The 23,519-nt window shown below is 34.6% G+C and overlaps 1 long non-coding RNA gene and 1 other non-coding gene across 2 annotated transcripts in view; one reads left to right on the plus strand and one right to left on the minus strand.

Annotated features, from left to right (window-relative positions):
* The window catches only part of LOC116150904 (uncharacterized), a 453,257-nt gene that overhangs the window by 127,699 nt on the left and 302,039 nt on the right, over nucleotides 1–23,519 (minus strand). Inside the window, exons 4-5 of the long non-coding RNA XR_004134727.2 lie at nucleotides 16,705–16,745; nucleotides 14,934–15,561 (exon numbers count right to left, since the gene is read on the minus strand). This is a non-coding gene — a long non-coding RNA (uncharacterized LOC116150904). The remainder of the gene's footprint in view (nucleotides 1–14,933; nucleotides 15,562–16,704; nucleotides 16,746–23,519) is intronic.
* TRNAT-AGU (transfer RNA threonine (anticodon AGU)) lies at nucleotides 11,718–11,790 on the plus strand. Its single transcript has one exon. It is a non-coding gene; the product is annotated as a tRNA-Thr (tRNA).

Here is a 23,519-nt window from a genome sequence, read left to right on the forward strand (position 1 = left end):
TTATTGCATTCCAAGTTTTAGGGCTCTAAAACAAAGGCAATTTATTTTTCTGTATAAACTAATACACCTGGATTTCTAAATTTCAATGTTTACAACAAATCTCAAATAACCTTTCTATATAACAAAATCGCTATAGTATACTTAATAATAGCTTCAGACATTTGTCTTACATTTTGAGTACTATTGAGATAGGCATAATAATAAATTTCCATCAAATGAAAGATAATTATTCAAAAGATTTAGGCTTATAATATAAAATCTTATTTATTCCCTGCTCATCCTAGCATGGTATTAAACTCTGTGGGTCAAAAATCACATCATAAAAGTCAGGAAATGGCTATTTATGCAACATGCATTTGTGACAAGTAGCATATTTACAAGTATGTTTGTCAGGCTTGTACTTGAAATTCATGTTTTTGATTTGTCTTGAAAGACAAATCCTCATTTCAGTGTAAGGTACTGTGTACATATTAATACATAAACACTAGCTTATAGAACATAAGCTGCACTTTTGAAGTGAAGACCCACACAAACCTTCAAGAGTTCTACAGAATATGAATAAGTGTCTTGCAATACATTTAAGCCGAACCCATCACTGAAATGTTCAGCTCTGTCCTCTCAACACAGGAATTATAAATAATCCTTTTTGAAGGTTAGTTAACTTATTTTGCCACTATCTGGAGGAATCCAGGCAATTGCTGCATAAATTATGTGACCGGGAAGACAACATATATTAGTTGGTGTTGACAATTTAACCATAAAGACAAGAGTCTTGCTATCTAGGTTGCAACTGCTATCAGTTATTGAATATTTACTGTGTGCCAGGCACAATACTAGGCATTTGGCACATTTTGTAAAATTCTAAGCAAAGTTCTATAGGGTCGATATTTTCCCTATTTCACAAATACTAATTGACAGAGAGGGGATATGAGTCCATGTTTGGACCCAAAGCCTTCATTTTCACAACTATGCCATGCTCTAGCATTCTACTTAAGCATGATCTAACTCAAAGAAATCACCAGTGATATCACATGGTGTTTAATTTGAAAAGCATGTTTATTCACAAAGTAGCTGCAATAAAATAGAGCCAGTGCTTCAATCATTTAACAAGTATTCATAGCACTATCTGAAAGCAATAGGTCTAGTGGATGCACAAGATCCTTGGATGCACCCAGAGAATTCTGATTCTGATTTTTCTGTCTGCTAGAAGACACTTACGTGCTAGAGCTGAGCCAAATAAATAAAGGTTCTGTTTCATAGCTGAATTATGAAACCATTCATATAAGAGGAACCTAAGAGGTCCTGCACACCTGCTGGAGCTAGTGTGGATGGATAGATGTGTCATAAAGTAGGCATTAAGGTTCATCTGCAGATGCTGTGTGGATAATTCCTGTTTTTCTAAAGCAGTAGTTTCTAATCTCTTTTTCCTATAGAATCTTTTGAGAATCTAAGAGATAAGGGCTCTCTCCACAGGAATAAAATATATATGGAAATATACTCAGAGTTTTGTATAATATTTCAGGGAGTCCATCGCCCCTCCAAATCCCATTTATGCCTTGACCATATAGATTAAGAACCTTTACTGTAAAGCCTCTTTGAAGCTTCAAAGAGGATTTCTTTGCAACAAGGATAGTTGGGTCCATTTGAAATAAAAATATTTAACAATAATCAAAGCCTTTCCTTGTCAATTTCATTAACAGAAAGATATTTTTTATTTTAAAGTGTTATTATCATGAGTATTTCTGAAAAGCATAGCTAATTGTATGTTGGCTAGGCCTCAGAAACCAGTTCAAGGACAGTTCCTAGGTCCCCTCCTTGTCTCTGATGTTGATGGCTCTTATTTGACTAGTAAGTAGACTGGCATCATCTAACCCCAGCTAATTTGCCATATGTGAAAGAGAGCAAAATAGTCTACCTTCATAAATATTTTGTAATCAACAACACATTTTGTTTAATCAACAAAACCAATTTTACTATTAGCTTTAAATAGGGACAAGTAAATCTGACAAACTAGAACAAAATGAAAAATATTTTAAAAACTCAATTTAATATAAATAATATGTTCTATGAATTGTCCACCTCATGAGTCCTGAATGTGAGCCCTAGCTGAAGTTCAAGTTAAGGAATTCCTGGGATGGGTTAGAGAAGTTTGTAAAGAGCTTGGCAGCTACATGTGAGATTAAAGATACTCACAGCTGCTTTAGTTTTGCTCAAGAACAGAAGCATGCCCATAAAATAACCCTGTTGGCAAACTCCAGGAAGATGCAACCTATTGGAGTGTTAAAAGTCAAAGCTCAGAAGAGCAACTTCCCACTAAAGGTGACTTAGGTTACCTGAGGCTTTGAGAATTTTGGTGTGATTGTGGTATGAGTTTTCTCTATGTTCACATTTGGATATATGATGTCAGAAAGAGAGAATCAAGGTAAAGGATATGATTATTTAACAAAATCCAGTCTTAAGATGCTCATTTCAGCATTATGATTCAGACTATTTTAAGCAAGTTATTTTCCCGAATGCACTAGACACAGGAATAAAACCTCACAATCTGCAGATACGTTTTGTGCAGCTTACGCAATATATTTTGATGAACTTGGATGCCCTTGGATGTGCCTGTACTCTCCAATTTATCACAGGGCCCACCCCATCTTATCATTTTACTCTCTCTCCTTCACTTAAGGTTAACTGCTTGGGCCTTGAAGGCATTTGAGTTTGAGATCCTATACCTAGAGAGGAATCATTAACACTCTCAGGATATAAGGACTCTTGCTTATTTTGTAGCTAAAGTAGTTTACCTAAGTATGAAATTATGAATTAGATATGAATTTGGGTACAACTCAAATGCTGATGAGATAATCAGTCAGGCAATGAGTATTTGTTTAGTGAATGACTACTATGTACTAGGCAATCCCAGGCACAGGGGAAACCTGCATTAATGAGACATATGTGCTTCTTGTCCTCATGGAGCTTCTGGTGTGGCAGTGAAGCTCACAGAGTAGAATTACTGAAATCCTTTTCTTTCCCCTTTTTAAAAAATTGAAGTATAATTGTTTTATAATGTGTTAATTTCTGGTGTACAGCATAGTGATTCAGCTATACATATATATTTTTTTCATATTCTTTTTCATTATAGGTCATTAAAGATATTGAATATAGTTCCCTGTGCTATACAGTAGGACCTTGTTGTTTATCTATTTTATATATAGTAGTTTGTATCTGCTAATCCTGAACTCCCAATTTATCCCTCCACTCCCCTGCACTTACCCCCTGGTAACCATAAGTTTGTTTTCTATGTCTATGAGTCTGTTTTTATTTCCTAAATTAAGTTCACAGAAATTCTTAAGAAAAGCCTTAACAAGAAATGTACAGGATCCATGTGAGGAAAAATGTAAAACTTTACTGAGAGAAATCAAAGAAGCTTCTTTGAGATAAATAGTATGTTCCAATTGAAGAGGAATGAATATTGCAAAAATGTCATTTCTTCCCAAATTAATAGATGTTTTAACACAATCCAAATCAAAACCTAAATGAGATTTTTATGTATTTTGACAAAATGATTCTAAAATTCATATAGTAAACAGATAATACAAAATAAAATTAAAGCAAAGCATGTCACTATCAAAACATTATAAAACTATAGTGAAACAGAATAATAAACATTCTTTTTATAAGATTCAATTCTTGATAAATGAAGCATCACAAATTTGGAGGGTAAAGAAAGAATTGTTTCAGAATGGTACTGTGATGATTGGTTAACTATAAGGACAAGTACTGTTACATTTTCACCTCATACTATATATCACAATAAAAATCCAGATGGTCTAAATAGTTAAATGTAAATCATCTAACTATAATTGGAAAACATAAAACATACAGAAAAACAAGCCATTAAAGAAAAGAGAATATGAACATCAATCTACCTTCTGAATAGGAAGTGCTTTCTCTCTGTAAGATTTAAAAACAAGGCAAGAAAGGAAAATTGAATAGATTGGACTATACAGAAATTAAGATGTCTGCTTCTTAGGGAATATAAAGTTAAAATATCAAGATGGAGAAAAATATGTTAAAATAAAACAAAGAATGAAAATCTTTAATATGTAAATAGCTTATATGTATGTATATAAATTCATATATATTTATATATAAAAGCACTGAAGACCACAATAGACAAATGAGCAAGAACATTAATTGACAGATTGTAAAAATACAAATGGGTAAAGAAGATAAGAAAACACATTCAACCTCATTGGCTATCAAAGAATTGAAAATTGGGTATACATGTGTATTAATTTAACAATTTTTTCTAATGAAAATATTCAAGCCGGGTAAGGATGCAATAAAAGTGGATATACACTTTCTCTAGGAGTATGAACTGGAACAATATCTCTGAAAGGAAGTTTGTCAATGTCCATTAAGAACCATAAAAAGATTCATATGTTTGACATTTTAAATTCTGTTTTAGTAGGTTATGTTAAAGAAGTACATACACTTGATCTTGACCAAAGTAATAATTAACAAACTTAAGGAAATTGTCAGAGATGCTAAGATTAATTTCACAAAGATTTTCTTTGAACTACTATATAGAATAGGGGCACACTGGAAAGAGCAAAAATGTCCAATAAATAGAGAATGTTCAGGTAAGTTATGTAATGTTATGTAATTATTAAAATATTTAAAAGAATTTGCAGTGACTTGGAAAAATGATTAGAGTAACATGTAATAGCTCAGTGTAAACACTGCATGCTCATAATGGGCCAGGTGTTTTACTCTGTGCTTTAAACACATTATTTCATTGAAGAAAAATGTTTTAATGGAGTCGGGAGAGATGGAGATGAAGGCTGGGTACAAAATCAATATGGCATAATCTCAACAATACTAAACAGCATAGAAAAAAAGACTGAAAGAATCTATGTGCAAATAAATGCCCAGACATCACTGGGTGATTTTTTTCTCCTTTTTTTTTTTTTTTTTGTTGTACTTCATTGTAGTTACAAACTTTTTAACAGAACAGGTATATATTAACCTATATGCAGAAACAATAAATAGAAAACAATTATCATGTAAATGTCATTCCTCACCAAAGAGAAGAGACCTATTTGACTCTATTTCTGACCCTCTCTTATGCTCTGACTTCATCCTTAATTCATGTCCAACTACGCCTATTTGACAGAACTGAAAATGTCAACTGATATGTTTACCTTCATAAAAAGACAATGAAGACATTTATTTTATATAAATTATTTTTAAATCTAATATAAAATGAGTTAGATAACAGTTTATACATGGAAGTAACTATAAAAGCCAAGTAAGTGAATGAATTCCATTCTGGACAGCCCATCTACAAATCAGGAAGTTCATATTAGGACTATGTAGTTCAGTTATATTCATACTAGGAGTACTCATAACTATATTTCATATTCAATACTAAGAATATATAATTCAGTTACATTCATGAGAAAACAAATTCCCAACTAACTTCTGACAGTTCTTAATCTACGTGGACCAGCTTCTCAGCTGCTCACTTATTTTATTAAACCCAAACTGTAATGAAGTTTCCTTAGGGATAGCAAATTACATCAGCTTTTTGATGTTTTCTTTGCAGTCAGAGTTAAATATATATGTCCCTAATGTCTATCTTATTACTGAATTCACTTATATAAATCTTTCATGAGGATCTATCAAGATTAAAATGCCATCTAAAATGTCTCTTTGAACGTCCAAAAAAAAAAAAAGCATAGACACAAAATATTCCTTTCCAGAATTCTTACATTCAAGATCTTTCATTAAATTTTATTATATAATAGATGTTGCAACTTTCCCATTTGTGTTTCTGGAGTTAAATAGGTGGTGGCTGTTTACTTGCTATAAGTATATCAGACTTTTTTCTTTACCTGTAGATACGACGTATAAAAAGAGAAATCTTGGTACACCAAAAGCAGATCACCCAAGTTCACTTGACAAAAAGAGATGTCTATCTTCCTCAACTTTATTCCTAATATTCTTGAACCTCTGTCAGACTGGCTTCTTGATGTGAATGTGTACAACCTACTTGCTTGCATCCTCCCAATCATTGGATAGGGGTAAACTTCTAGACATTGAGTTTTAGCTCTCCAGTACACTCGGTCAACATACTGGCTCATTCTCATATACAGTCAATAGAAACTTCCTTCTCAAGGATATATTGACCTCTTTGATATATTCTGGAGAAAAAAGATACCATTAACTTTATATTTTTTTAATTTAAAATCATTTTCATCCTTAAAAGATTGCATATAATGTAAGAAATACATCTTCAAATCCATTAACCCACTTTTCCTAGATCCTCTTAATTCATTTTTCTACCTGTCCTAGTTCATTTTGAAATATAACAGCAAGTAAACAATGACATGGCAGTAATGTTTTCTAAGAGAAATCTGGCTAGAACGGGGCAGGATCTGACATTGCAGTACCACATTCTAGAATCTGGAGCTTCCTTTAAAATCCAAATACTCACTCTTGTCAGTGCCCAGATATAATTAGGACCTGAAAGCCTGACTCAAACTAGTCATATACACACAAGACCTGGTAAACAACAAAATTCCAAATTATTACTTTACAGTAATAAATCTAACTGTCACATAGATTATTTGTGTCAACCTCATCAATGCATTCTCTCCTTGTAACCAAGTGACACATGAAACAAATTCAATTAGAAAATATTATATTAATTCACCCCACAAAATGTCCCTATATTCTGCACAGTCTCTCTCCAGTAGGTTGAGAAACATTGGAAGTTAAATCGTATCAGGCTGCTTTCTGAGCTTTGAGTCGAACGGAGAGTTTGATGAATCAAATATTGTGATAATGTAATCCAATACATCCTTGCAAATGGAACTGGAAATTTTCAACGGCTGATGGCTAAGGTCCTCTTTTTCTTCGATGTTAATTTACCAGAGTGGGCCAGTGTTGGTCTCTGTGGCTCAGCATTCTGTATAGTTCTAATTTGCATATGTCTGCTCATATTCATGTGTTGATCTTAGGGTTGAAGATCAGTAGTTAAATGGCACTGAAAGCATCTCACTATAACACATACTTCCTTGCTACTATACCTATTTCCTGTTGTCATCAGCATTATCCATTAGTATCTGGTCAGGAAAATATAAATCACCATAGGTATTTCAAGGAATGAGAATTTAATTCAGAGACTTGATAACAAGTGTTGGAAGAACTGAAAACCAAGTGCGCTAGGTAACACCATTTTTCCTTTTGGTTCTCTAGGCTATGGATATGATTGGTTCTTCTAACCTAGGAATATTAGTGTGGGGTGAGCGAGTATGTTTTTATAGTTGAAATGCCTCTGCTGATTTTTCTTTTGGCATATGTATCCAGCTATTAAAATGTATTTTGCAATATGACAGCCACCTATTATCAAGGGATAAACTGAAACAGATTCCAGTTAAAATCAATTTGAATAAGATTATTGATTTCCCATGGTACTGCACGTTGTCTAGCTGCTAAATTGACAGATGAAGGTTTGGGGATATAATATTAACTAGTATAAAGGATCCTTTATCAAAAGAAAAACTTACATGACCTTTGGTCTCTATGCCCTCATTCCATGAGAGGTATTTATTAGAAGGTGGTCATTTTATAATGGGTAGCAAGGCTCAGTAGCTGAGCAATAGGCCTGAAAATTCTGGTAAGTTAGCTTTGAGCTTTAATTTTGGCTAAATGACATACTGAATGACCCTATAAGTTATTTTAAATGAAGACATGAAGCTAGAGGAGGATGTTGGAAAAAAAATTTTTTTTAATCCAAAGTCTATAGTTATTTCTGCCTTGTCAATTCTCCTACTCACAAATACTATGGACAAAATTAGAAGGTGTCTGAGGAGACAATTTGGTTTCTGAAATAGTTTTTTTTTTCATCTATAAATGATTATGCATTAGACTAAAATAAATTCTAAAAGTTTTGGAGTTTTGTCTTCAATTTGTTTTGCAAGTAGCTGAATAAATGTGCAAAGTTTTATCAAAGGCATGAGTTTGTTCCCTTGTAGCACAGCAACTTCAAGGTTAAGGGATGCCTTATAGCAGGGATTGGAAACTCAAGTGCCTAAAAGAATAAAACAGGTAAACTGCAATAATGAAACTACTGGCACAGTCCTGTGTTTTCACATATGTACAGGTCTACCAGTTGTCCTTGAGAAGTCAAAAGTCCAAATATATATGTAAAATCTCATGACCTTTAAATGCTGACAAAAAGTTTCATTTTTTTTTTTTAAATTCAGTGGACTAAACAAAATATATCTAGTGCTTTGGATTTGGCCCATGGGCCACCAGATTGCAAATTGTTGATAATGTAGAGGAATAGGGATGCAGTGAGTAAACCAATGGCTCATGTCCCCAACTGACCTCACTCAGGGACCATTATTTTGAGCTGGCAACAAGCCTCTTGCATTGCCTGAAACCAACACTCACTATATATCAGATACTATGCTAAGTGTTTCACATGCATTACCCTATTGAATCCATGATTCTTGCTGGTTAGTTATTATTGTCCCTGTTTTACACATGAAGATACTTAAGGATTATGCAACTTGCCCAAGTTTAAAAAGTAATAAGTAGCAGTAAAAGGACTCATATTAGATCTGACTGATTCCACAGATTATCTCTTAATGACTCTACTATACTAGCTTTTCAGGAACCCCAGGGTCACAACACACAACAACTTTAGAGACCAGGATAAAGGTATCCTGAGCTGGTTGAAAGGAATGAGAATGGTGAGAAAATGGTTGAAAGGATCATGGAAGGAAAGTTAACAGAAGGACTCCAACATCATCCCCTATACTCTTTTTCCCCATCCACCCAACTTTATCGGAGACCTAGAGACCCTGTCGGTTACCACTCCCATCCTTGTATCTTTGACTTCTTTTCCTCTAGACCCCATCAACATTCAGTGTCTACTCTTTCTCATTAAATGAAGAATGACAAAAACAGTAACTCCCTTGGCTCCATATCCTCTTCTAGCTACCGCTCTATCTCCTGTCTTTTATAGGCAAATTTGTAGAATGAGCTGTCTGTGTTCTTTGTCTCCGTTTCCTCACCTCTTATACATGCTTTAACCCACTTACGTGATTTCTATCCCCAAATTCGATCACCAAAACTTCTCATGCTAAATTTACCAATGGCATACATATTACTGTATTCAATTCTGTTGCTCTAGTCTTGGTCTCTGAGCATTTGACAGTATTGACAACACTGTCTTCACAAGGCATTCTCTTCTCTTGACATCTATCTCCTGAATTTCCTCTTACCTCTTTGTCTCTCCCACCCAATGCCCTTTGCCAGTTCATCTTCTTCTATTAGACCTGACCCTCAATTGGTAAAGTTACTCAAAGACTGTACATTAAGCTCTATTTTCTTCTTACACTCACTACTAAATCATTGGCCATCTCATCTCCCTTAATGGCTTTATATACCATCTATATGCTGATATATCTCAATTTGATATCTCAAACTCACAAATCTTCCCTAATTAATACATGCAACTACCTACCTAATATTTCTACTTGGATAATTCATGTGGATCTCAAATAGACACAACCAAAATTTAACTGTTTATCTCCTTCATGTTGTTTTCTCCTCAAATCTTCCCCAACTGTGGAAATGCATCATTATTCATCCAGTTTGCTTAAACCAGAAAGCTCAAAGTCATTCTTGACACCACCTCCCATTATCATGCCCCTCACATCAAATTACTCAATCAAGTCTTGTTGATTCTATTTCCAAATTATTTCTTAACATTGTCCTTTTATCTTATTCTACACTGACTACAGTCTAATCTAAGCCACCATCATCCATCATCTACTACAACAGTCCTGAATTGGTATCCCTGCACCTGTATCCTTTTTGTACATGCCTGTGTCACATACATTTTCAAGATTGGTAAGTTCAACCTCATACGATCATAGATGTCTGTGTGTCTTCTATACAAAGATGAGTAACAAAGGTAGTATTAAAATAGCTCCCAATTAGAGTTCTGGCCTAATCTGTCTCTTAATTTAAAAAGAAGACACAAAGCACTAAAAGAAGACACAGAGCACTAAGTCATCTAGTAGAAGAGGTCAAGCAGTATATGCTTGTGGATCTCTACATTAAAGGCAAGAGCCTCAAGGTATCACTGTCAGGTCTCCATGATCTTGATCTTGGAAATCTTTGTAGGGGAAAAAAAATAAACAATTGAGCTAACATGTTAGGCCACTGAAACTATAACTCCTAGAGACTTGGGAGGCCATGTTTAAGCAGATAAGGGAATATGTGATATCTGAGAGTGATAAAGAAGCATGACATAGCAGGGATGGGGGAAAACATCATGGCAGTGGAGAAATATTATCACACAGCTTAGAAGTCTAACAATATCCTTAGGATAACTCCTTATTATTGGAATTTATGGGTCAGGGGTATGTGCATTTGTAAGGATTTTGTTAATTTTACCAAACTTTCATCAAAACAAGTTGGAGTGATTTACACTCTCACCAGTAGTATATAGACTATCCACTTCACTTATGACATTTGAAATTGAGCACCTGAGTAAAAACAAATTCTTGCCTCTTGCTCATGGCTATGGCCATGCTGACCATATTCTTTTATCTCTTGATATTCTAAAACATATTGTTTTTATTTTTTGTTCAGCTATATTCTGACAATGATTTCCATATAAATTAATGGACAAATAAAAGGTATCATGTTTTGAATGCTCACAATATTCCATGTATATACTGTGGTGAAGTGCTCTATAAATATTAAGTTTTTTAAAAATTCTCAAAAATAGCCTGGGAAAACAGAGATTAAGCTATTTGTCCCCAATATCTGATAGTAACTGGCAGAGCAAGACTATCAACCTAGACAGTGAGTGTTCAAATCCACTGTATAGCTCTTTGAATTATAAAAAGTATAATTATTATTGGATCAATTGGGAACTCCATGTATATTTAAATATTATTATTAAATTATTTCAAGACTTTGGGCCTATTATACAAATTAAATTTGCTTCATATTAGATGCTCACAGTCACTAATACAAATTAAATAAAAATGCTGAATGGTCACACCACTTCCTAACAAGTAAATGAATCTTCAGTTCTACATATAATTTCCATATAGCTCCTATTTTTAAGATGTTATTTCTTGCCTATGGCAGTTATTTATTCTAAATAAATTCTAAATCATCCCAATTATGACTATCATATAGACAAATATTTGGATATAATTATAATGGGAATTGAGGAAGCCGTCTCACCAATATTACCATACCTTACTAAATTCCTTTCAACCATTAATTTAAAAATTTTATCCAATCTCAAACATTGTTGTCCTCATATTGCAAATGTGTAATAGAGTTTTCTTGTTTTAAACTGACTACAGTGACAACTAGCATATCTGTAATACTTTCCAGTACATTATTTCATTTACTCCCCATAACAGCCCCATGAGGCATGTCTATTATTGTTATTATCCTAATCATCATAGAGATAGCAAGTCTTTCCTCAGGTGATTCAGGTAGTGAAATAGTAGAACCAAAATTTAAACTCAGTTTTTGAGAGTCCAAGCTCTTTCCTCAACAGATACTTCCTCTTCCTCAACATTTTAAGGAGGTTAATAACCAACAAAATGATCAAATGTGAAGCAAAGGAGCTGATGGATTGATGAATCAGTAAATCAAATTTCAAACACTAACTAGGAGGAGGGTATAGCTCAGTGGTAGAGCGCATGCTTAGTATGCATGAGGTCCTGGGTTCAATCCCCAGTACGTCCTTTAAAAAAAATTTAAATAAATAAATAAACCTAATTATCTCCCTACTTCCCCCCAAGAAAACTCCCACACACACACACAAAATTCACTAATCTTCAGATGGTCTCAGACATAGTGACACAGTAGATTATAAGAGTTTTACTTGAGGACATGATGTGGTCCTTCCCCAATAAGAACACCTATCTCATTTCATGGGTCAATTGGAAATGAAGACAGCAGCCAATGTTAATTAACCTGCAGAGGGATTTTTTTTTTTTAATAGCTTGTCTTTACTTCAAAGTCAGGGCTATTTCTTTGCTCATTTCTTTGTTCTTTGTTGTGTCTTATATCATTGCCTTTGGGTCCCCACAAATTGAAGAATTGTTAATGAATTGGGCATAAGCTCCTAGTGTAGCATTTTCAAACCAACAGACCATTACAGATTAATATTTATTTCTGATTTGGTGGTCAAAGAATGACATTGAACATTTTAAGACATTTTATTTGGTTGATTGTTCCTAATATACACAGTTCCATAAGTGGCTGTCTGAAGGTTGCCTAGATAAAAACAACTGTAGAACTAGACAAAACCTTAGAGATCACTCATTGCTTTATATATGCAACATAATTCTTTGTATCAAATATTATTTATAAAACTATTTGATTTTGTCTTTTTCATTTTAACTGAACTATTTGGGAGAAATTTTTGAAAAATTTCTACTTTATCAAAATATCTCTGAAACTGTATGAACTGTATACAGAAAAGCTGTTTGGAACTGTCTGAAACACTTCAGGACAGCGACTGTAAAGGAATTTCTTACTGTACAATGTCTGAATTTTAACAGTTTGTCTTCTGATTTGAATTTAATCAAATTTTGCTAACAAGACTTAAAATATATAAACCCCTTTTATAAAGTGTATTATGTTTTAGAATATACACATAAATAAGAAAGTACTGAAAGGAGACCTGGAAATGAACTAGTTCAAGAGCTCTCAAATCTTTTTCCTATATTCCTCAATATATTTGGCAGCGATACCCAAAAACACTTTCTTTTTGGTATTCCCCATCACTAATCATAGGGAAATGTAAATCAAAACTACAATGAGATTTCACCTCACACCTGTTAAAATGGCTGTTATCAAAAAGACAAGAAATGGGGGGGGGTAATAGCTCAGTGGTAGAGTGTGTGCTTAGCATGCACAAGGTCCTGGGTTCTATCCCCAGTACCTCCATTAAAAATAATAATAATAAATTTTTAAAAGACAAGAAATAAATTCTGGCAAGGATGTGGAGAAAAATGAACCCTAGTACACTGTTTGTGGGTATGTAAATTGATGCAGCCATTATGGAACACAATATGGAGATTTCTCAAAATATTAAAAATAGAACTACCATATGATCCAGCAATTCCACTACTCAGTATATATCCAAAGGAAATGAAATCATTATCCTGAAGAAATACATGGGCTGCCATGTTCATTGCAGCATTATTTACAATAGTCAAGACATTATTTATAATATGATACACACACACACACATACACACACACAATGGGATACTATTTAGCTATAAAAAGTACGGAAATCAACAATATGGATGGACATTGAGGACAGTATGCTAAGTTAAATATGTCAGACAGAGAAAGAAAAATACTGCATGACCTCACTTACGTGTGGAATCTAAAAAAATGAAGTCATAGGAACAGAGAACAAATTGGTGGTGCCAGAGGCAGGGGGTGGAGTATGGGGGAAACAGGTGAAGGCAGTTTAAATGTACAAACTTCCAGTGATAAGATTTTAATGATTCTGGGGGTATAATGTACAGCATGGTGACTATAGTTAACAATACTGTTTTGTAAATTTGAAAGTTGCTAAGAGAGTAAATCTTAAAAGTTCCCATCACAAAGTAAAAAAATTTTTTGACTATGTGAAGTGATGGGTGTTAACTAAATTTTAGTAATCATTTTACAGTACATACATATATCAAGTCATTATATTTCACACCTTAAACTAATACTATGTTGTATGTTAATTACATGTCAATAAAAATGGGGGAAAATGGCAAAGTAATACATAAGCCCATAATAGACTGTCAAAGAATTAGCAACTCAAATGCAACAGCCTAGTAAAGATGACACTGATTTGGCCAACTAGTTTGACAAGTTTGAAAGCTTCCTCCCTGTCTGCTTGTCCAGGCAAGTAACATTTGTTGATGGCCCAAATGCGAAATCTGTGTGTCTCCTTCTCTGTCTCTTTTTCCCCACATATCATCTTTCTTTGGTAGTAGTAACTGGCTAAAAGATTGGATTTTAAGAGATGCTGAGCCAACTCATAATTTTAAGTATATATCTTAAAATAAGCCAAAAAAAAAAAAAACCACCTACTTTTGCTGGGAGAGTCTCAGAATCCATAATTCTGAGGAGGAGTGTCAGTTAGGTATATATTTTGAAAAACTCCAAGGTATTGCTGATATATTCCCTGAAGTGTTACTCCAGTTTCCATATATGAATCACTGATTTAGTTTACTCCCTTCATTTACTGAACTAGAGACTAAGATCTGGGAGATCAAATGATTTACTTAAACAGCTATTTGTTGAACAGCAAAGACTTGAGCCCTTTTTCAATACACCATATTGAAATTCTCTATAGCAGACATTTTTGTCTCACAAAAGCCATTTTCTGTTTCTCCCAACTCTGCACATTCCTTAGTAACATCACCCTGATTTGGGTCAGATTCAGGGAAGGCATGTGCATTATAGGAGGATGTACCACCTCCCCAGCCCAGGGAACTAATCTTGATCTGCCTATGTCACTTATGGTAATTCCATTCCCTATAGTCATTCATTGGTAAAGTTATGGCCAATGAGCCAAAAGGAAAATTCTACACAGGTAGCTTTTGGGAAAGTTTTTCTCACTCTTAAAAAGAGTCATAAGGAAGTTAGAGGATATAATGGTATCTGCAGTTGCAGCAGCTGTCCTGTAATTCTGAAAGAACAAGCCTAAAAACAGAAGTCAATAAGCTAAAGAATTGCAGATTGTAAAAAAATGGAAGAATATGGATTCTCGCTGACGTTGTAGAGCCACTGAACTAATCAACCTTGGAACCACCATATTGCCAGATTTCTTGTTAAGTGAGTTAATAAATCTCTGTATTATTTACACTTACTTGACATAAGTCTTCTGTAACTTATTATTTAAGCTGTTTTGAACCGGGTTTTCCAATACTTAGAGTTAAAAGAATTTTCAGTAATATCCAGTATTAGCAGGTTAGAAGGTTTGTTCCCTGTACCTAGAAGAAAACAATTCTGCAATGCAATAGGGTGGAGGGAGAGAACATTTAGTGTTAAAGGCTAATTAATAAAGATATTGTAACTTAATGCAAGTTCCTTTTGAGAGAATATGAAAACTCTAACAGCCCCTTTAAAATAATTTTAATGCTAATAGCAGAATAACATTTTCAATGAGATCTGCAAAGGTTATATTTTTAGGTTTAGTAATGCTGGTTATCCTTACTAAACAAAGCAAAATGGATCTCTACCACACTGTAATTTTATGTTTATTGGCATTTTAATATTTTAAAATTTATCTTCATTACCTTGTATTGCTCCACATCCTTACTCTCACATCTGGCTGAAACAGCCTTGAAATTTGTCCGCATAATACCTCTGTCTTTTGTCTTATTAATTCCATGTTTGTATAGGTATGCAAATATATAACTTGAGATGTGTGAAACTCTTTGATGCTCCCATTCTTCCAAGTCGTATTTGAATTATCTGAGCCCGTAGGGAAAACATCTGAGAAAGATCATAGAATATTTTCAAATCATTGAGTTGTAGGGAATCTCATCACTCATTTAGACCAGTGTAATATTCAGAGCTTCCAAACATTTTCTCCAGAAAATGTCTGTGAACTCTTTTGAATTATAAGACAGTGTGCAGAAGTGGCCTCAAAAAGTGAGCGGATCTACTCTGGAGTATAGGCTCAATGTATATAAATAGTGTGGTTGAGACGTGCCAGAAAGAGTCTCCAATCACAAGAATACCTCACTATTTGCCTGCCATAGGCTCAGAAACTTCTCTGTTATAAAATCATTCTCTTTGAATTTGAAGGATTATTGAGTATAAATATTCCCTTTCTTAAAATTACAAATTATGAATTAAACAACGTAGATATTAGTTGACCACTAGCTAAAATCAAGAAAAAAATGAAAGAGTAGGGATCTGGGAGAAAAGGTATTTGGGGAAGGACACCAGGGCCAAACTAAGTGGGAAGTGTTAGAGTATCAAAGAGAATTCCCCCAACTCTTTATTCAAAGCTACAACAAATGATCATTGACCCCAGAAGTGAAAAAAAGAGGCTGCAGAAGAGTATTCCTTTTTTTGGTCAAAACACAGTTTTTCAGCCAGGTTTCATTGGCTCTCAGATAAGAGGTTTTGAAACATTAGTGTACTCAGGAATCAACTATAAAGTTTATTTTAAAAGCCGATTAACTCCTACCACCCTCAGATAATCATATTTCAAGGTTATGTTAGAACATAAAATTTCAGCTACACATTGGTCATCTGGGGTGAGCCTAGGAATCTATTCTTGAAAAGTTTCAGGGAGTGGTATCAGTCAGATGGCAGACTAGGAAGCCCTGAACCCTCCTTCCCCTCATGGACAAACAATTCAACTACACACAGTCCAGTTCCCTTTGTGAGAAATCCAGAAACTAGTTGAGAGGTTCCTACACTCCAAGCAAGTACAAAACCAGCCACATCAAAGCTAGAAGGAAATTTGAGACATGCTGTTGTAATCCCTACATCTGGTGCAGCACCATATAATCAGGAGGAAACCCATAGCTCCCAGCTTCTCCCTGGAGAAGGAAATAAAGGACTGCACCATATAACCAACACTGATTTTTCTGGCCATTACCTGAACCATTGCTTTTGTCTCACCTGACTTCGAGTGCTGAAATGATCAGGCATACTCTGGACACCTGTAGGTAACCAAGAACAAAGATAGTTTGAACTAACATACTAGCACTCACCACAGCCCATCCCCAAGGCTCAGTTTTAAGCAAACAGGCAAAAATCCCACTTTCCAGCTTATCCCTGAGGAGAGAAGAAAAGTACTGGATCATGTGTCCTATATTTTGTTTTTCTGGGGCTTCCCGAGGCACTGACTTATATTTCTCCTGTGTCAAATGCTGACAGAACCCTGGGGGATGCTAAGAATAAAAACAGTGGTTTGGACTTGTATGAAGGTTTGAGAGGTCCCCAGAAAATATAGCCAGGCTGATTGGTAAGGGTCTTCTCATGTACGAGAGCTGTCAGTAAAAAACAGGAGAGGTGGCTGTTTTTTCTAATGTACACATAGCAACACGAAGAGTCAAGGAAAAAGGTGAAACAGGGAAATATGTCCCAAAGAATGAAACAAGATAAATCTCCAGGGAACAAACCCAGTGAAATAGAGATATCTGATTCACCTGACAGGTAATTAAAAATAAATGTCATTAAAAATGTTCCATATGGTCAGGAGAACAATGTATGAATGAGCAAATGAGAATTTAAAGAAATATAAAAAAGAAAAATATATGAAACAGAAATTATGGAGCTGAAGAATACAATAATTGAATTGAAATATTCACTAGAGGCATTCAACAACAGAGTACATTTAACAGAAGAAAAGATCAGCAAATTCAAAAACAGACCACTGGACATTATCCAGTCAGAGAAGAACAAAGTAAAAGAATGAAAATAAGTGAAGAAAGCTTAAGGTACATAAGGGACACCTACAAACAGACCAATAAACACATTACGGGATTCCCAGAAAAAGAAGAGTGAAAGAAAGGGTCAGAAAGTATATTCAAACAAATAACGAAAGAAAAACTCCCAAATCAGGGAAGGAAATGGCCAGACCCAGGAATTTCATTAGTTCCCCCCAAAAAGATAAATTCAAAGAACTCTACACTGAAACTTACTATAATCAACCTGTCAAAAGTCAAAGAAAGAATATTTTGAAAGAAGGAAGGAAAAAGCAAATTGTCACATACAAGGGTACCCCCATATAACTATCAGTGGTTATCTTAGCAGAACCATTGCAGGACAGAAAGAGTAGGATGATATATTCAAAGGCTGCAAAAGGTAAAATTGTCAGCCAATATGCCTGGCAAAACTGTTCTTTAAAAATGAAGGGGAGAAAAAGATATCCCAGACAAACTCGGGGGTTCATCATCATTAGACTTTTCTTACAAAAATGCTGAAGGTATAATACTAAAATGGTGGTAAGTAAATCATTTTTAATTATAGTATAAAATACTAAAGTATTAAAAACAACTATGATTATTAGAATATACTAATGGACATGCAATACAAAAAGAGGTAAATTATGACATAATTAACATAAAGTGCCAGGGATGGAAAAGTAATTATGTTGAGATTTTGTATGTGAATGAAGTTAAATTGTATCAGGTTAAGATACACTGCTATATAACTATAATTTTTTTTTTTAACGTAAGCTCAAAGGTAACCACAGAGGTAACACCTTTAGGAGTCACACAAAGAAAAAGAAAAAAATCTGTAGATAGCTTTGAGAAGTATGGCCATTTTAACAATATTAATTCTTGCAATCCAAGAGCATGGGACATCTTTCCATTTCTTTGAATCATATTCAATTTATTTTATCAATTTTTACTAGCTTTCAGTATATAGATCTTTTACCTCATTGGTTTAGTTTATTCCTAGGTGTTCTTTATGTGATTTTAAATGGGATTTTTTAACATTATTTTTCTGATATTTCATTATTAGTGCAAAGAAATGCAACAGATTTCCATGTGTTAATCTTGTATCCTGCTACCTTGCTGAATTCATTTATTAGTTCTAATAGTTTTTGTTTGGAGACTTTACATTTTTCTACATTAGAGTATCATGCCATCTGCAAATAGTGAAAGTTTTACCTCTTCCCTTCCAAAGCGATCTGCAGATGTAATGCAATCTCTATCAAAATATCTGGGGCATTTTTCACAGAACTAAACTAAATAATCCTAAAATGTATATGGAACCATAAAAGACCCAGAATTGCCAAAGCAATCCTGAGGAAAAAGAATGAAGCTGGCGGTAAAACCTTTCTGGACTTGCATCAAAACAGCATGGTTTTGGCACAAAAACAGACACATAGATGAATGGAACAGAAAAGAAAGCCCCACCCCCCCAAAAAAACCCCATGCACCTATGGTCAATTAATCTACAACAAAGAAGGCAAGAATATATAATGAAGTGAAGACGGTTTCTTCAACATATGGTGTTGGAAAAACTGGACACCTACATGTAAAATAATGAGATTAGATCATTCCCTCACAACATATACAAAAATAAACTCAAAATGGTTTAAAGACCTAAATGCAGGACCTGAAAACATAAAACTCCTAGAAGAGAACATAAGTGGAACATTCTGTGACATATATAGTAGCAATATTTTCTTGTATGAGTCTCCTAAGGCAAAAGAAATAAAAGCAAAAATAAACAAATGATACCTAATTAAATTTAAAAGCTTTGCACAGCAAAGGAAACCATCAACAAAATGAAAAGACAATATACAAAATGGCAGAAAATACTTGCAAATGATACAACTGACAAGGGGTTAATATCCAAAATATACAAACAGCTCATACAACTCAATATCTAAGGAGAAACAATCCAATCAAAAAATGGGCAGAAGACATAGATATTTTTCCAAAGAAGACCTACAGATGGCCAACAGGCATCTGAAAAAATGCTCAACATTAATAATTATTATAGAAATGCAAATCAAAACCACAATGAGGTATCACCTCACACCAGTCAGAACGGCTATCCTCAAAAAGTCTTCAAATAATAGATGCTGAGAGAGAGAAATGTGGAGAAAAGGGAATCTTCCTATACTGTTGATGGGAATGTAAATTGGTGCAGCTACTATGGAAAATAGTATAGAATTTCCTTAAAAGACTAAACGTAGAGCTACCATATTACTCAGAAATCCCACCCTTTAGTATATATCTGGAAAAAAAATCAAAAACTATAATTTGAAAAGATACAAGCACTCCAATGTTCACGCAGCACTATTTACAATAGTCAAGACATGGAAAGAACCCAAGCGCCTATCAACAGACGCTTTGTTTAAGATGTTATATATACATATACATATGATGGAATATTATTCAGTCATTAAAAGAATGAAATATTGCCATTTACAGCAACATGGATGGACCTAGAGAATATTATGTTTAGTGAAGTAAGGCAGACAGAGAAATGCAAATACTGTATGATATCATTTATATGTGGAATCTGAAAAATAATACAAATGAACCTATATACAAAATAGAAATAGACTCACAGATACAGATAACAAACATGGTAATCAAATGGGAGAGGGAGGGACAAATTAGGAATATGGGATTAAATGATACAAACTACTATATGTCAAATAGATAAGCCAAAAGGATTTACTGCATAGCACAGGGAACTATATACAATATCTTGTAATAACCTATAATGGAATATAATCTGAAAAAATACTGATTCACTATGTTGTAAACTTGAAACTAACACATTATAAATCAACTATACTTCAACAAAAAAATTTTAATTTAAAAATTTTTTAAAAGAAAAAAGGAAAAAGCAAAGTATATAAATACAAAAAAATGATGAAACACAAAGGAAAGGACAAAAGAGAAAAAGAGAGACAAAAGAACTACAAGGCAGACAGAAAACAATAAATTGTCAATCGTAAGTCCTTCTCTATCAATAATTACTTTACATTTAAATGGATTAAACTCCTCAATCAAAAAACATAGAGAAGCTGAATGGACTTTTTAAAAAGATCTAACTATATTCTATCTAAAGACAACTCAATTTAGATTTAAGAACACACTCAGGCTGAAAATGAAGGAATGAAAAAAGGTATTCCATGAAAATGGCAACCAAAAGACAGCAGGGATGGCTACATTTATATCTGACAAACTAGACTTTAAGTCAAAAACTGTCACAAGTGATGAAGAAGGATATTATATAATGATAAAAAGGTCAATTCACCCAGGAGACATAAAAATTATAAACATATATGCACACAACATCACAGCATTTAAATATAAAAAACAAATAATAACAGGACAAAGTAAGAAGTAGACAAATTCAACAGCATATTAAAAGGGTCACTCACGATAGCAAAGTGGAATTTACTACTAGGATGCAAAGATGATACAATATAAGAAAATCAATTATTGTGACATATCCACAATACTACATGATCATCTCAATAGATTTATTTTTTAAAATTTATTTTCCAATTTTATTGAGCTACAATTGACATATAGCACTGTAAAAGTTTAGAGTGCATAGCACAATAATTGGACTTAACATAAATCATGAAATGATTATCACAATAAGTTTAGTGAGCATCCATCATCTCATATCCATTCAAAATTAAAGAAATAGAAAACAGTTTTTCCTTGTGATAAGAAGTCAGGATTTACTCTCAACTTTCATACAGAACATACAGCAGTGTAAACTATAGTCATCATGTTGTACATTACATCTCTAGTACTTTTGCCATTTTGTTAATTGTTCTGGGGTTGTTTTGTAGTTCTTTTTGTTCCCCAACTTTGGAGAAGTGGCCTTACGTAGGAGATGTCCTATGTGTCCCAGCAGTTTGCTCCCTTCTAGTCACCAGAGCTGTATGCTCTCAGGGTGCCCCCTATGTGTGCTGCGTGGGCCTTTCTACTGTGGCAGGCTGACTACTGTGAGCAGTCTGGTAGGCACTGCTGGCCCCCAGTCCTGCTTTGTGTGGAGGATGCTGCCCATTGGTGGGCAGGGCTAGGTCCCAGGGTGGCTGGTTGTGGGTCTGTGGGTCCCATATCTAGTGTGTGCCTGCTGCTGGAAGGAGCTGGTTCCTGACATGGCTGGCTGCAGGGTCTGGGCTGTTTCAGCACTGGTGTGATCCTGCTGGTGGGTGAGGCTAGGGCCCAGGGGATCCCTGGACTAGTGTCTAGTGTCAGCTCATTGGCAGGTGAAGATGGTTCCTGGGGCATCTATGGATTCAGGGGGTCCTAAGGCAGCCAGCCTATTAGTGGGTGGGGCTGTGTCCCTGCCCAGCTAGCTGCTTGGCCTGAGGCATTCCAGTGATGGTGCTGGGAGGTCAGCAGGCAGCTCAGGTTTAAAAAACTAGAGATAGGATTCCAAAAAGGAGTTTGCCAGCACTTATAACCCCATGGTAGAATTAGCTCCTCAAAATGGCTGCCACAGGTGTCTGTGTCACCAGGATGAGTTCCAGTTGCCTGCTGCCTCTCTGGGAGGCTCTCCAAGAGATTTAGGGTCCTTTCAAATTACTGCTTCTTCCCAGGGTCAGAGAGTGTGTGAGATTTTGTCTGTGCCCTTTAAGAGTAGATTCTCTATTTACTACAGCCCCCTGGCTCTCCCAAAAGTAAGCCCAACTTACCTTCAGTCCAAACATTCTGAAGGTTCACCTTCCTGGTTCAGGACCCCCAAGCTGGGGACCCCAGTGTAGGGCTTGGACCCCTCTCTCCTTGGGGAAGCCTCTGTAACTGTAACTATTCTCCCTTTTGTGGGTCACTCACCCAGAAGGATGGATCTTAACTCTACTATGACTCTGCTCCTCCTACCCATCTCATTGTGGCTCCTTCTTTATATCCTTCACTGTAGAAGATCTTTTCTGCTAGTCTTCAGGTATTTCTCATCAGTAGCTGCTCTGTAAATAGTTGTAATTTTTGTGTGCCCATGAGAGGAGGTGAGCTCAGGATCTTTCCTACTCATCATCTGGGCCATTCCCCATACCTCAATAAATTCAGAGAAATTGTTTGACAAAATTCAACATCCATTCATGATGCAAACTCTCAACTAGGAATAGAAAGAATTTACCTCAATATACTTAAGGACATATACAAAAATATCACAGCTAACATCACTCTCAAAGGTGAAAATCTGAAAGCTTTTCCTCCAATATCAGGAACAAGACAAGGATGCCCACTCTCACCACTTCTATTCAATATAGTACTAGAAGTCTCAGCCAAAGAAATTAGAAGTCCTAGCCAGGAAAGGAAGAAGTAAAATTATCTCTATTTGGAGATGACTTGATCTTTTATGTAGAAAACCCTAATTTAAAAAAATAAAATATTAGAACAAATAAAAAATTCAGTAAACTTGCAGTATATAAAATCAACATCCAAAAATCAGTTGTGGTACTATACACTAACAAGTAACTATCCTAAAAGGAAATTAAGAGAAAAAAGTCCCATTCACTAGAGCATCATAAAAAGTAAAATACTTAGAAAAAAACTTAACCAAGGAGGTTAAAGACTTGTGTACTGAAAACTATACAACACTGATGAAAAAAAATTTTTTTAAGGTACAAACATACAGAAAGACACCCGTGTTTATGGACTGGAAGTCTTAATATTCTTAAAATGAACATAATACCTAAAGAAATCTACACATTCAATATATCTGTATCATAACTCCAATGGCATTTTTTATAGAAATAGGAAAAAAACTCCTAAAATTCATATTGAACCACAAAGGACCCTGATTAGCCAAAACAATCTTGAGAAAGAAGAACAAACTTTAAAGCATTATACTTTCTTACTTTGAAATATATCATAAAGCTACAGTAATTTAAACAATATAGTACTGACATAAAGGCAGACATATAGAACAATGGAAAATAATAAAGACTTCAGAAATAAAACCATGCATATATGTTCAACTGATATTCAGCAAGA

This window comes from Camelus dromedarius, chromosome X, assembly GCF_036321535.1.
Source record: "Camelus dromedarius isolate mCamDro1 chromosome X, mCamDro1.pat, whole genome shotgun sequence".
Classification (NCBI taxonomy): domain Eukaryota; kingdom Metazoa; phylum Chordata; class Mammalia; order Artiodactyla; family Camelidae; genus Camelus; species Camelus dromedarius.